This window comes from Phoca vitulina, unplaced genomic scaffold (genome assembly GCF_004348235.1).
Source record: "Phoca vitulina isolate PV1807 unplaced genomic scaffold, GSC_HSeal_1.0 scaffold87, whole genome shotgun sequence".
Classification (NCBI taxonomy): Eukaryota; Metazoa; Chordata; class Mammalia; order Carnivora; family Phocidae; genus Phoca; species Phoca vitulina.
In genome coordinates, this window is record NW_022589790.1 from 3,717,564 (window position 1) to 3,723,365 (window position 5,802).

Genomic DNA, 5,802 nt, shown 5'->3' on the forward strand with positions numbered 1-5,802 from the left:
ACTTCCCCAGGAATGTAGTCTTAACTGGTCAGTCTGAAATTTTCTGCTCAGCACCAAGGAGGTAATCTGCCACAAGACCCTTCCCATTCCCCAAAGAAAAATGAGCTAATCTGTTCTTTCCTTATCCCTTTTCCCTTCTGTCTATAAAAGCCTCCCATTTTGTAGAGCTCCTTGGAGTGCCTTTCCACTTGCTAGGTGGGATGCTGTCTGATTCATGAATCATTAAGAAGACCAATTAGATATGAAAAATTTATTCCATTGAATTCAAGTTATTTAACAGATTTGGGGCAAAGATGGTGGGATCCAAAGGAAACTTCTCACACTGTTTCCATTTGTGGACAATGAGAAACACAGGTATGGTGCCTGTGAACCATTTTAAGTTCTCTTTCTTGACATTTCTGAGGGCTGTAGGTAAGTTCCTCTCAGTTCTGAGCTCTGTTCCTTTTGCATCAAGCTTCCCAAATTAATTGGCTTTCCAGTCAGTTCCCCATGTGTTTGAAATCACTAGTTCCACATTAGGAACTGCTGGATGTTTGGACCACAATTCCCCCATTTGACTGGAACCCCAGCTCTTGCTTCTGTCCCAGATTCCACCTTGGGAACTGAGGGCTGCAGTTCCTCATTTGTTTGGAAACCTTCCTCAGATGCCACACTGAGAACTACTGGTGGCAGCTGCAGTTTCACATTTGTTTGGAATCAGTCAGTGGTCCTTATTTATTGAGGTCTACTGGTTCAATCTCTTCCCCAGTCCCAACTTCTTTGCTGGGAATTATTGGCTGTGTACACAGGGACTTCTCTTGGTCAGGGTGCAGTAACATCACTTGGTTACTGCTGATATGTTAAGGTGCACATGTTTGTTTATGTATAGATAATGGCTAGCTAAAAGACATGGGATCTAAGAACTATGGTCCTGGATACTATTAATATCTACAAAATGAAAAATTTTAGTAAACTTGCTTTGTTCTCAAGAGGTTGGCTTGGCAACTATCAGGCTGGGGCCCTCAAATATGATTGGACAGAAACGTGTGTTGCATTATTTGTATCCAGATATAGCTGGACAGAAATGTGGGTTAACCTCCATTTACAACTAAGAGTCCTACTAAACTGCTGCTAGCTCTCAGGGGAATTATAATGGCCATTATGAGGAAAATTCCAATTAGATAAGATTAGTTAAGAAGTGCACTTGAAATAACGGTTCCCAAATTAAACAAAAAAAATGGGATACCTATTCTAACTGGCATGCAAATGCCTCCAAAATGCTTCAAAATTCCAAAATAGACTTCATTACAAATGAAAGATTTATTACAAAAGGCTAACAACAACAAAAAAATAAAATTTGGGGCACCTGGGTGGCTCAGTCAGTTAAGTATCTGCCTTCGGCTCAGGTCATGATCCCAGAGTCCTGGGTTCAAGAGCTCTGCATTGAGCTTCCTGCTCAGTGGGGAGTCTGCTTCTCTCTCTTCCTTGGCCCCTCCCCCCATTTGAGCTCTCTCTCTTTCACTCTCTTTCTCTCTCAAATAAATAAATGAAATCTTAAAAAAAAAGAAACCTTTAAAAAATAAATAAAGATGCAAGAGGTACCTAATAAAAAAGATTATAAAATCGACGTAATTCCTACTGCTCCCTTATTTGAATACTCATCTTACTAATCCTCTGTATGAGTTCTTTTCTCTGAAGAGACTACTGGTCTATAAACGGAAGTCTGCCAAGTTAATGGCCTTACAGACAACCCCATATCTACCTTTGGAGGGTGGTCTCTGTGAGCGCCTTACAGATTTGATGAGACTCTGAAGGATTTTCTGGTAAACTGCTACATTATTACCTTAATCAGCTGAGGGAAACTAAAATTAAAATGAAAACTTTTCCAAATTCTGCTAAATACTGAAGCCGTAATTCTCTACTAAAACTCCACTCAGAACCTACAGATGAGATCCTTGACAAACTGACGAAAAATATCTAAGTATTCTTACAAGTCATCCCTCCCAGATCTTCCTATAGTTTTTCTGGCTAAAAATGGCAAGATATTTAAAAGAAATTTATGAGTGGCTCTTTAGTCAAATATTGGCCAAATTGGAACCTGATATTCAGAGCCTGATAGTAACATTTCTCAGGCCTCTCCCTTAGGCAAACTGAAGGTAGAGTAGTTCAACGGATGGATGTCATTTATGACGCCACTTAATCTGCAGTTCAACCTTTCTTACAAATCTTTACAAAAGTAGAAATGCAGCTCTAGAGGCAGTTCAAAGTTTACCTATTTCTTTTTATCACTCCTAAAACCTCCCTTATTTATCTCAAAAGGCTTTGTAAATATTGACCTTGGGAAACCAAAGTCCTGTTTGAAGAACTTGCATTCCTTCTACTTGATTCCTTTAGGAATTCTTATCTAGAGCATCCCCAATTACTAAGACTAAAAAGAAAATAATAATAAAGGGGAAAAGAGGTTAAAAAAATGTTCCACAGCTTCCATAAGATTACTTGTCAGAACTCAACAAATCTTAAGTGTCTTCTCCACAAATATTAGTGATAAAAAGCTTTAGCTACAGAAACTATGAGGATTCTTCATCTGCCTGTATGTTCATTCACGTATGTCTATCTATATGTGTGTTGTAGACGTGTGGCATTTTCTACATCTGGATGATACTGCAAAAAGTAAGTTGTAGAAAAGTGACATCTAATTGGCTTAAAAACAAACAAGGGGTTATATGAATTAAGTATACCCCAAATTCTCAGAAATATAATAAAAACTAACCCAATGTTTTTCAGGTTCACACAATTTGGGAAAATATTCAATTAGAATTTGTTGGTTTAATTAAAATGGAAATGTCTAGAGTTATCAATATTAAATATAATGTATACATATAGCTTAGTCTATTTCTGTTTATTTGTTAAGTAAGTTTATATCATCTCTGCCAAAAAATTGTCATCAAGAAAAACAACTTACCATGATGAAATTTTCATAAGTAATCAAAACTTAATTGTTGAGAACAAGTAAATAAATGAACATGAAATAAATAAAAGTTTTTAAGTGATTTTTAAAATAGTGTCCTCAATCTTTTTGGTAACCTGAAATCTTAAAGTTTTACCAAGTTAAATTAAATGACAGATGATCATTAAATAGCTAGATCATTTCTAAAAGAATGTAAAACAATGAAACATTAACTACTGAACTTAGCAGTATCTTCTTTTGACTTTTTATTACAAAGAAGTAAAGATTTTGGGTCTGTTAGTAAATATACTTTATGCTGTGCTGAGAAATTTTCTAAAAAAGCCCATGTTTCTAGAAATTACAAAAGTATTTATGTTTGCCAATCTACAAAATGCTAATGTAAAAGACTACTCATAATTGTTCATTCCTTAGTTTCCACTAGAAATTAAAGATCTTTAAGGGTGAAAATTATAATATATGTTATTAAAACTACGAGAAATAATAAAGAAAAAAATAGAGCTGGCTAAGATTGGAATAAATTTAAGTGAATTTAGGTAAATTATTTTTAGTATCAAAAGCATGTTGGGGGGGCATGTAGGTGGCTCTGTCAGTTAACCATCCACTTTTGGCTCAGGTCATGATTCCAGGGTCCTGGGATTGATCTCCGTGTTGGACTCCATACTCAGCAGGGAGTCTGCTTCTCTCTTTCCCTCTGCCCCTTCTCTCTGCTTGTGTTCTCTCTCTCAAATAAATAAATAAAATCTTTAAAAAAGAGAAAGTTGGTTTAAAATTACAGTTCAGTTTCTTTGTGTTAAAAGGACAAAGTTTTCTTAGAATTTTTTCTCTGCTTTTAATGAGGAATTTAAACAAATATTTTTTTGTTTTCTTTACCTTTTAAATGATCTGCCTAGAATGCACATATTTTGTGTTTAGTCAAAATAATTCCCTGCATTATTTTTATCGGGTCTCTGATTTCTTTAGAAAATTGAGTATTCTCTATTATAAAAGTTAGGTATTATTTAACAGTGACCTATGATCCTGTTTGATCAAGTGTTTTAAAACCTTTTGATATTTTGACAGACTTCCCCAAATCAAAATATGAATGGAGTCTTTTTTTTTAATTTTTTTATTGTTATGTTAATCCCCATACATTACATCATTAGTTTTAGATATAGTGTTCCATGATTCATTGTTTGTGCATAACACCCAGTGCTCCATGCAGAACATTCCCTCCTCAATACCCATCACCAGGCTAACCCATCCTCCCACCCCCCTCCCCTCTAGAACCCTCAGTTTGTTTTTCAGAGTCCATCGTCTCTCATGGTTCTTCTCCCCCTCCGATTTCCCCCCCTTCATTCTTCCCCTCCTGCTACATTCTTCTTCTTCTTTTTTTCTTTCTTAACATATATTGCATTATTTGTTTCAGAGGTACAGATCTGAGATTCAACAGTCTTGCACAATTCACAGCGCTTACCAGAGCACATACCCTCCCAGTGTCCATCACCTAGTCACCCCATCCCTCCCACCCCACCCCCCACTCCAGCAACCCTCAGTTTGTTTCCTGAGATTAAGAATTCCTCATATCAGTGAGGTCATATGATACATGTCTTTCTCTGTTTGACTTATTTCGCTCAGCATAATACCCTCCAGTTCCATCCACGTCGTTGCAAATGGCAAGATCTCATTCCTTTTGATGGCTGCATAATATTCCATTGTATATATATACCACATCTTCTTTATCCTGAATGGAGTCTTTTTGACCTCAAACAACTTTGAGAATTTTCAGAGGGTCCCTGAAACATTTCCAAAGACTTTTTCTCTTTCCTTTTTATTTATTTTTTTAAAGGACATGTTAAACTAATTAACCTCATTGATATGTTAAATTATATGGGAAGTGTTGTCAAATAAGAAATAATACTAAGTTGTAGAACTATGTTATAAGAGTTCAAGAAATTGTATGAAATTCCTAAAGTTTGATATGTCCTTGTATAATGTTATCAGTCATAAGTCCAATTACTATCTTAATATGTGGTATGTTACAGAAATAACAAAACTTCCTTGTCAATGTCATTATAATAAACTCTCACTAGATCTCTAACAATGAGCATGTTAAAAAGTTTTTCTTAATGTTGACAGTTATTGTTTTACTCTGATACTTTGCAAAAGTGTTCCTGTGAAAGTGCTTCATCTTCAAGGACATTCAGGAAAAGGACTTTTGACAAGTAGTTTTCTCATAACGGGAAATTGGAGGGAGAGAGGAACCATGAGAGACTATGGATTCTGAGAAACAAACTGATGGTTTTAGAGGGAAGGGGGTTGGGGTATGGGTTAGCCTGGTGATGGGTGTTAAGGAGGGCATGTACTGCATGGAGCACTGGGTGTTCTATGAAAACAATGAATCGTGGATCACCACATCAAAAACTAACAATGTATTGTATGGTGATTAACATAACATAATAAAATTAAATTAAAAAAAAACTGAACTGAGTAAGAATTACCAAAACTAATAGAAATACTTGATTCAAGCAGAATAAAAATTAATCATATAGGACTGAATGAACTGAGGGAAACTTCATAATTTTTATGATTTCTTGTTTGAAACATTGTTGGTTCTTTAATGTTTTGCTTTTCCAGATTTAAGGAAACTATCATCTTAAGCTATCTATGACTTACAACAACTTGGCAAAGTATACATTTTATTTTTTTTATTTTTTAAGATTTTATTTACTTATTTGACAGAGAGAGAGTTAGCATGAGTGGGAACACAAGCCGGGGGAGCGGGAGAGGGAAGAGCACGCCTCCCGCTGAGCAGGGAGCCCGATGTGGGGCTCGATCCTAGGACTCTGGGATCATGACCTGAGCCCAAGGCAGACGCT